This window comes from Salvelinus alpinus, chromosome 4 (genome assembly GCF_045679555.1).
Source record: "Salvelinus alpinus chromosome 4, SLU_Salpinus.1, whole genome shotgun sequence".
In the NCBI taxonomy this organism is placed as follows: domain Eukaryota; kingdom Metazoa; phylum Chordata; class Actinopteri; order Salmoniformes; family Salmonidae; genus Salvelinus; species Salvelinus alpinus.
Genome location: NC_092089.1, coordinates 64914165 through 64924654, shown reverse-complemented (window position 1 = coordinate 64924654; position 10490 = coordinate 64914165). Strand labels below are relative to the sequence as shown.

The 10490-nt window shown below is 43.9% G+C and overlaps 1 pseudogene; it reads left to right on the top strand.

The window, feature by feature from the left end:
• Positions 1 to 3996: 3996 nt before the first annotated feature.
• LOC139572629 (uncharacterized) lies at positions 3997 to 9563 on the top strand (annotated as a pseudogene).
• The last annotated feature ends 927 nt before the right edge of the window (positions 9564 to 10490 follow it).

Below are 10490 nucleotides of genomic sequence, written 5' to 3'. Positions count from 1 at the left end.
CCAGAAAATGATGTCATGGCTTTACAAGCTACTGATAGGCTAATTGACATAATTTGAGTCAATTGGAGGTGTACCTGTGGATGTATTTCAAGGTCTACCTTCAAACTCAGTGCCTCTTTGCTTGACATCATGGGAAAATCAAAAGAAATCAGCCAAGACCTCAGAAAGAAAATTGTAGACCTCCACAAGTCTGGTTCATCCTTGGGAACAATTTCCAAACGCCTGAAGGTACCACGTTCATCTGTACAAACAATAGTACTCAAGCATAAACACCATGGGATGACGCAGCCGTCATACCGCTCAGGAAGGAGACGCGTTCTGTCTCCTAGAGACGAACGTACTTTGGTGCGAAAAGTGCAAATCAATCCCAGAACAACAGCAAAGGACCTTGTGAAGATGCTGGAGGAAACAGGTACACAAGTATCTATATCCACAGTAAAAAGAGTCCTATATCGACATAACCTGAAAGGCCGCTCAGCAAGGAAGAAGCCACTGCTCCAAAACCGCCATAAAAAAGACAAACTACGGTTTACAACTGCGCATGGGGACAAAGATTGTACTTTTTGGAGAAATTTCCTCTGGTCTGATGAAACAAAAATAGAACTGTTTGCCCATAATGACCATCGTTATGTTTGGAGGAAAAAGGTGATGCAAGACGAATGGGTCTTCCAAATGGACAATGACCCCAAGCATACTTCCAAAGTTGTGGCAAAATGGCTTAAGGACAACAAAGTCAAGATTTTGGAGTGGCCATCACAAAGCCCTGACCTCAAACCTATAGACAATTTGTGGGCAGAACTGAAAAAGTGTGTGTGTGCAAGGAGAACTACAAACCTGACTCAGTTACACAAGCTCTGTCAGGAGGAATGGGCCAAAATTCACCCAACTTATTGTGGGAAGCTTGTGGAAGGCTACTCGAAACATTTGACTCAGTTAAACAATTTAAAGGCAATGCTAGCAAATACTAATTGAGTGTATGTAAACTTCTGACCCACTGGGAATGTGATGAAAGAAATAAAAGCTGAAATAAATCATTCTCTACTGTTATTCTGACATTTCACATTCTTAAAATAAAGTGGTGATCCTAACTGACCTAAGACAGGGAATTTTTACTCGGATTAAATGTCAGGAATTGTGAAAAACTGAGTTTAAATGCATTTGGCTAAGGTGTATGTAAACTTCCGACTTCAACTGTATCTACTCTTCTCCTATACCTCCCCTCCTCCTCATCTCCTACTTCTTCCTTCTCCTACCCTCCCAAGGGCACCCTACTGACAGCTGTCTGTCTGCACTGCTACACACACACACACTGTAATTGACAAAGATATGCTCTCTCTCATACAATCACACATGTGCAGATAAACACACACACACAAACACACACGCTGTGAAGAAGGTTCCAGAGGTGTCTGTCTGCGTCATACAGTGTCCCAGAATCCGTAGTGGGGCCGGGGCCCATATGTTGCCGTCACTGACAAGCAGAAACACAGACACACAAACACACAACGTTTTGCAAGAGTAGGGAAGCATACAGAAATCTATTCATTCATATCACCACCAATTTTTCCATAGCAATCTCATATCTGTCTCTACCTTCCTGTAACTTTATCTCTAGAACAGTCAAGATCAACTGAACTACATAAAGACTGAATAACAAGAATAGCTTCATTAATCAGCCTAATCTTAATTACAGTAATATGGAGGTAATTAACTCCTGTAGAGGAGAGTTCTACACTGCACTATGGTGCCTGGTGTGTTTAATAAAGATAACGTTACAACCCACAAGTCTTCACCAGCTCTACATACAGAGAAGAAACACCCTTCAAACAGACAACACATGCTGTGCTACAACCTGGTCTCAGAGCATTTTGTATTATTCTGTATGTAAATCCAATTCACCCAATTTAGTATGATATGTTATGAATTCCAATTCCAATGATATGTTGCAAATTTTCAAAATGTGCAATATGTTACGAATTTGCGAACGTACAATTTGTTCCGTATTTGCAAAATATATGATATGTTACAAATTCTAGCTAGGTGGCTAACATTAGCTAGCTCGCTAACGTTAACTAGGCTAGGGGTTAGCGTTAGGGCTTAAGGTTAGGGTTGCGTTTAGGAGTTAGGGTAAAGGGTTAATGATAGGGTTATTGTTAGCTAATAAATCATTCTCTACTATTATTTTGACATTTCACATTCTTAAAATAAAGTGGTGATCCTAACTGACCTAAGACAGGGAATTTTTACTAGGATTAAATTGTGAAAAACTGAGTAAATGTATTTGGCTAAGATGTATGTAAACTTCCGACTTCAACTGTACATATTCTATCCACATACTGTCCATAATGTCTACACATCCCATCAAATATATATACACAGTACCAGTCAAAAGTTTGGACACACCTACTCATCCAAGGGTTTTTCTTTATTTGTACTATTTTATACATTGTAGAATAATAGTGAAGACGTCAAAATCATGAAATAACATATATGGAAACATGTAGTAAACAAAAAAGTGTTAAACAAATCAAAATATATTTTATATTTGAGATTCTTCAAAATAGCCACCCTTTGCCTTGATGACAGCTTTGCACACTCATGGCATTCTCTCAACCAGCTTCACCTGGAATGCTTTTCCTACAGTCTTGAAGGAGTTCCCACATATGCTGAGCACTTGTTGGCTGCTTTTCCTTCACTCTAGAGTCCAACTCATCCCAAACCATTTGCCCTTACACAGCCTGGAGGTGTGTTATGGGTCATTGTCCTGTTGAAAAACAAATGATAGTCCCACTAAGCGCAAACCAGATGGGATGGCGTATCGCTGCAGAATGCTGTGGTAGCCAAGCTGGTTAAGAATTCTAAATAAATGAGTGTCACCAGCAAAGCACTTCCACACCATCACACCTCCTCCTCCATGTTTCACGGTGGGAACCACACATGCGGAGATCATCCGTTCACCTACTCTTTGTCTCACGAAGACGGCGGTTGGAGCCAGACATCTCAAATTTGAACTCATCAGACCAAAGGACAGATTTTCACTGGTCTTAATGTCCATTGCTCATGTTTCCTGGCCCAAGCAAGTCTCTTCTTATTGGTGTCCATCAGTAGTGGTTTCTTTGCAGCAATTTGGCCATGAAGGCCTGATTCACAAAGTTTCCTCTGAACAGGATGTTGAGATGTGTCTGTTACTTGAACTTTGTGAAGCATTTATTTGGGCTGCAATCTGAGGTGCAGTTATTCTAATGAATTTATCCTCTGCAGCAGAGGTAACTCTGGGTCTTCCTATCCTGTCGCGGTCCTCATGGGAGCCAGTTTCATAGCGCTTGATGGTTTTTGCGACTGCACTTGAAGAAACTTTCAAAGTTCTTTGATGTGGTTTAATGTAGTTCTGTGCTCAGCTCTTTTGACGTTACTTGCTCTCGGTTTATCATACAAAGCGTACATTTTATATATCTATTTTTTGTATATTTTTTTTCTTCAGGATATGGGAAATTCTACCGCGACCCCATTTTCATATCAGGCACATGGGGTCGCAACACCTAGTTTGGAAACCACTGGGTTAGGGTTAGCCAACAGGCTAAGTAGTTGCAAAGTAGCTAAGTAGCTCAAATGTGAAAGTTGTCCCTGATGAGACTCGAACTCGCAACCTTTGGGTTGCTAGACATTCGCGGTATACGCCCCACCATCCAACCATCCTACATTTGTTTTTGCGTTAAGTAACCATCTGTCTTATCTAACCATACAAAACGTAACATATCATATTCAATGGAGTGTCTTGGATTTACGTACAGAATAATACAAAATGCTCTGAGACCAGGTTGAGGGCTAGGAGTGTGGGATGTCAGGTCAGTTGTGTGTGTATGTGTGTGTGAGCTCTCCTCAATCAGTCACTTGAACACTGTTCCTGACAGTTTTAAACCATCCATCATCATTCCCGTTCCAAAGAAAATGTCCTGCCTGAATCACTACAGACCTCTTGCACTCACATAAGACATTATGAAGACCTTCAAGCTCCTCCTTGACCCCATGCAGTTCACCTCACCTACAGCGGCAACAGGTCTGTGGACGACGCTATCAAAATGAGTCTCCAACAGTAGAGGCTGCTGAGGGGAGGACGGCTCATAATAATGGCTGGAATGGAGTCAATGGAATGATATCAATCACATGGAAACCACGTGTTTGATACTATTCCGTTTATCTTTCCAGCCATCATTATGAGCCATCCTCCCTTCAGCAGCCTTCAGCAGCCTCCACTAACATCCTTTCGCACCGACAACCCAAGAACATACGTAAGGATACTGTTTGTGGATACCCTCATCCCAGAGCTCCTGCAAGACAAATGTACCCAGCTGAACATAGTGGGGAGAACAAGTATTTGATACACTGCCGATTTTGCAGGTTTTCCTACTTACAAAGCATGTAGAGGTCTGTAATTTTTATCATAGGTACACTTCAACTGTGAGAGGCGGAATCTTAAACAAAAATCCAGAAAATCACATTGTATGATTTTTAAGTAATTAATTTGCATTTTATTGCATGACATAAGTATTTGATACATCCGAAAAGCAGAACTTAATATTTGGTACAGAAGCCTTTGTTTGCAATTACAGAGATCATACGTTTCCTGTAGTTCTTGACCAGGTTTGCACACACTGCAGCAGGGATTTTGGCCCACTCCTCCATACAGATCTTCTCCAGATCCTTCAGGTTTCGGGGCTGTCGCTGGGCAATACGGACTTTCAGCTCCCTCCAAAGATTTTCTATTGGGTTCAGGTCTGGAGACTGGATAGGCCACTCCAGGACCTTGAGATGCTTCTTACGGAGCCACTCCTTAGTTGCCCTGGCTGTGTGTTTCGGGTTGTTGTCATGCTGGAAGACCCAGCCACGACCCATCTTCAATGCTTTTACTGAGGGAAGGAGGTTGTTGGCAAAGATCTCGCGATACATGGCCCCATCCATCCTCCCCTCAATACGGTGCAGTCGTCCTGTCCCCTTTGCAGAAAAGCATCCCCAAAGAATGATGTTTCCACGTTGGGATGGTGTTCTTGGGGTTGTACTCATCCTTCTTCTTCCTCCAAACACGGCGAGTGGAGTTTAGACCAAAAAGCTCTATTTTTGTCTCATCAGACCACATGACCTTCTCCCATTCCTCCTCTGGATCATCCAGATGGTCATTGGCAATTTTCAGACGGGCCTGGACATGCGCTGGCTTGAGCAGGGGGACCTTGCGTGCACTGCAGGATTTTAATCCATGACGGCGTAGTGTGTTACTAATGGTTTACTTTGAGACTGTGGTCCCAGCTCTCTTCAGGTCATTGACCAGGTCCTGCCGTGTAGTTCTGGGCTAATCCCTCACCTTCCTCATGATCATTGATGCCCCACGAGGTGAGATCTTGCATGGAGCCCCAGACCGAGGGTGATTGACCGTCATCTTGAACTTCTTCCATTTTCTAATAATTGCGCCAACAGTTGTTGCCTTCTCACCAAGCTGCTTGCCTATTGTCCTGTAGCCCATCCCAGCCTTGTGCAGGTCTACAATTTTATCCCTGATGTCCTTACACAGCTCTCTGGTCTTGGCCATTGTGGAGAGGTTGGAGTCTGTTTGATTGAGTGTGTGGACAGGTGTCTTTTTTACAGGTAACGAGTTCAAACAGGTGCAGTTAATACAGGTAATGAGTGGAGAACAGGAGGGCTTCTTAAAGAAAAACTAACAGGTCTGTGAGAGCCGGAATTCTTACTGGTTGGTAGGTGATCAAATACTTATGTCATGCAATAAAATGCAAATTAATTACTTAAAAATCATACAATGTGATTTTCTGGATTTTTGTTTTAGATTCCGTCTCTCACAGTTGAAGTGTACCTATGATAAAAATTACAGACCTCTACATGTTTTGTAAGTAGGAAAACCTGCAAAATTGGCAGTGTATCAAATACTTGTTCTCCCCACTGTATCTGACTCCATCTGTCTGTGGATCACCGACTTCCTGACCAACAGGACACGACACGTGAACAGTGGGAAACACCTCTCTGACTCTTTGTCTTTCAGCACAGGAGCGCCGCAGGGTTGCGTACTCTCCCCCGTCCTCTACTAACTCTACACCAATAACTGCACCTCCAACAATGTATCTGTCAAACAGTAAAGTACTTAAGTAAAAATACTTTAAAGTACTACTTAAGTAGTTTTTTGGGGTATCTGTACATTACTATATAATGTACTTTTTACTACATACATTTTCCCTGACACCCAAAAGTACTCGTTACATTTTAATACTTAGCAGGACAGGAAAATGGTCCAATTCACACTTTTCAAGAGAACATCCTTGGTCATCTAGAGATGCTCTGATCTGGTGGACTCACTAAACAGAGATGCTTCACTTGTAAATGATGTGTTGGAGTGTGCCCTCGGCTATCTGTAAATAAAAATGTCATTCAATTGTGCCGTCTGGTTTGCTTAATATAAGGAATTTGAAATGATTTGCTGATGACATCACCTTGGTCAGCCTCATCTCCAACGGTGATGAGTCCATGTACCGGAGAGAGGTTGACCGGATGGTGGCCTGGCGCAGTCACAATAACCTGGAGCTGACTTCAGGAAGCATCCCTCACCACCTCTTCCCCTTGAAATCAATGGCTCAGCTGTAAGAACGACAGTCATTCAAATTCCTGGGGACCATCATCTCCCAAGTTGGAGGACAACATAATAGCAGTCACGAAGAAGGCCCAACAGCAGATGTACTTGTTGCGCCAGCTGAAGAAATTCAGACTCTCACAGACGGATACTGATCCGGTTCTACCCGGCCATCATCAAGTCCATCCTCGCCTCCTCGATCACTGTCTAGTTCGGGAATGCGTCTGCATGGTCTAAGGGCAAACTGCAATGGATTGTCCGGTCTGCTGAGAGGATCATCAGCTGTAACCTGCCCTTCATTAAAGTCATGCACGACTCGAGGGCAAATAAAATCAAACTATTTGTCACATGTGCCAAATACAACAAGTGTAGACCTTACCGTGAATGCTTACTTACAAGCCCTTAACCAACAGTGCAGTTCAAGAAGAAAATATTTACCAAATAAACTAAAGTAAAAAATAAAAGTAACACAATAAAATAACGAGGCTATATACAGGGGGTACCAGTACCGAGTCAGTGTGCTGGGGTACAGGTTAGTTGAGGTAATTTGTACATGTAGGTAGGGGTGAAGTGACTATGCATAGATAATAAACAGCCAGTAGCAGTAGTGTACAAAACAAATGGAGGGGGGGGGGGGGGGGGGGGGTCAATGTAAATAGTCCGGTGGCCATTTGATTAATTGTTCAGCAGTCTTATGGCTTGGAGGTAGAAGCTGTTAAGGAGCCTTTTGGTCCTAGACTTGGCGCTCCGGTACCGCTTGCTGTGCGGTAGCAGAGAAAACAGTATATGACTAGGGTGACTGGAGTCTCTGACAAGTTTATGGGCTTTCCTCTAGCACCGCCTATTATATAGGTCCTGGATTGCAGGAAGCTTGGCACCAGTGACGTACTGGGTCGTACACACTACCCTCTGTAGCGCCTTACGGTCAGATGCCGAGCAGTTGCCAGACCAGGCGGGGATGCAACCGGTCAGGATGCTCTCGATGGTGCAGCTGTAGAACTTCTTGAGGAACTGGGGACATTTGGCCAAATCTTTTCAGTCTCCTGAGGGGGAAAAGGGTCTGTCGTGCCCTCTTCACGACTGTCTTGGTGTGTTTGGACCATGATAGTTCATTGGTGATGTGGACACCAAGGAACTTGAAACTCTCTACCCGCTCCACTACAGCCCCGTCGATGTTAATGGGGGCCTGTTCGGCCCGCCTTTTCCTGTCGTCCACGATCAGCTCCTTTGTCTTGCTCACAATGAGGGAGAGGTTGTTGTCCTGGCACCACACTGCCAGTTCTCTGACCTCCTCCCTATAGGCCGTCTCATCATTGTCGGTGATCAGGCCTACCACTCCGGTGTCGTCAGCAAACTTAATGATGGTTTCAGAGTCGTTTTTTGGCCACACAGTCATGGGTGAACAGGGAGTACAGAAGGGGACTAAGTACACACCCTTGAGGGCCACAGTGTTGAGGATCAGCATGGCAGACGTGTTGCCTACTCTTACCACCTGGGGGCAGCCCGTCAGGAAGTCCAGGATCCAGTTGCAGAGGGAGGTGTTTAGTCCCAGAGTCCTTAGCTTAGTGATGAGCTTCGTGGGCGCTATGGTGTTGAACGCTGAGCTGGAAGCGTGCAGGAAAGATCATCGCCTATCCCTTTCACGCCCTCAGGGGAACAGTTCAGGCCAATCACGACCAAAACCTCCCGCCACCTGAACAGCTTTTTCCCCCCACGCCGTGGCCCTTACCAACCAGCCACCTGTTCCACGATGATATTCCCAATCATAGACTTTGCACTATTCAGCCATGGACTATGCATCCTGCACTTCATCTGCACATTGCTCTTCGCACTGCCTCCCACATATACCGCATATTTCCCCCACGGCACATCATCCTGTTAAAGTGTTAATTTTAAATGTGTTTTATTAATTTATCTCTACATGTATAGTTACAATGTAGCTTACAGTGTTTATAGTGTAGTCTGTAGTTTTTAGCTTCAGTACCCATTGTATACAGAACATACTGTATGTGGATTGCATTCAGACCCCTTTCCTTTTTCCACATTTTGTTATGTTAAAGCCTTGTTCTAAAATGGATTAAAAAAAAATTTAAGTCCATCAATCTGCTCACAATACCCCATAATGACAAAGTGAAAACAGGTTCAGACATTTTTGCTAATTTATTAAAATAAAAAACTGAAATATCTTATTTACATAAGTATTCCCTTTGCTATGAGACTTGAAATTGATCATCCTTGAGACATTTCTTTTTGGAAAGGCACACACCTGTCTATATAAGGTCCCACAGTTGACAGTGCATGTCAGAGCAAAAACCAAGCCACGAGGTCGGAGGAATTGTCCGTAGAGCTCCGAGACAGGATTGGGTCGAGGCACAGATTTGGGGAAGGGTACCAAAAAATGGCTGCTGCCTTGAAAGTCCCCAAGAACACAGTGGCCTCCAACATTCTTAAATGCAAGAAGTTTAGAACCACCTAGACTCTTCGTAAAGCTGGCCACCAGGCCAAACTGAGGAATCGTGGGATAAGGGCCTTGGTCAGGGAGGTGACCAAGAAGCTGATGGTCACTCTGATAGAGCTCCTGAGTTCCTCTGTGGAGATGGGAGAACCTTCCGGAAGGACAACCATCTCTGCAGCAATCCACCAATCAGGCCTTTATGGTAGAGTGGCCAGACGGAAGCCACGGAAGCACATGACAGCCCACTTGGAGTTTGCAAAAAGGCAACTAAAGGATGTAGACCATGAGAAACAAGATTATCTGGTCTGATGAAACCAAGATTGAACTCCTTGGCCTGAATGCCAAGCATCACGTCTGGAGGAAAACTGGCACCATCCCTACAGTGAAGCATGGTGGTGGCAGCATCGTGCTGTGGTGATGTTTTTCAGCGGCAAGGACTGGGAGAGTAGTCTGGATCGAGGGAAAGATAAATGGAGCTAAGTACAGAGAGATTTGTGATGAAATTCTGCTCCAGAGCACTCAGGACCTCAGACTGGGGCAAAGTTTCACCTTCCAACAGGACAACGGCCCTAAGAACACAGCCAAGACAACGCAGGAGTGCCTTCGGGACAAGTGTCTGAAAGTCCTGGAGTGACCCAGCCAGAACCCGGACTTGAATCCGATCGAATATCCCTGGAGAGACCTGAATTTAGCTGTGCAGCGGCGCTCCCCATCCAACCTGACAGAGCTTGAGAGGATCTGCAGAGAAGAATGGGAGAAACTTCACAAATACAGGTGTGCCAAGCTTGTAGCATCATACCCAAGAAGACTCGAGGCTGTAATCACTGCCAAAGGTGATTCAACAAAGTACTGAGGAAAGGGTCTGAATACTTATGTGAATGTAATATTTCCGGTTATTTTATTTAATAAATTAGCAAACATTTCTAAACAGTTTTTTCTTTGTCATTATGGGGTATTGTGTGTAGATTGATGAGGGGGAAAAAAAACATTTTTTTTAGAATATGGCTGTAACGTAACAAAATGTGGAAAAAGTTAAGGGGTCTGAATACTTTCCGAATGCACTATAAATTCTCTGTCTATATAATATGTCCATATTTTCTGTTTGTCTGTCTGATTATTGTCTGTCTGTTTATTGTCTGTCTAACTGCACCAGTTCACAGAGTCAACTTCCTGTCCAAGCAATGTGTTTCTGAAAAGTGTCTCCGTGGACTGTGGGTCTCTCGATGGGCTGCAGCAGTGGAGTGGCAGCTCCACAGACAGCTGCACTGGTCTTGAACTAAGCTCATGAGGCATTTATAAATTATATTCTTCTAGAATCAATGGGTATATATATCATTAATTCATAAGTCCAAAAATCTATGTTAGCAACTGCGGCTTGCCCTTTTAAGGCCTGCTAGTACTGGTGCA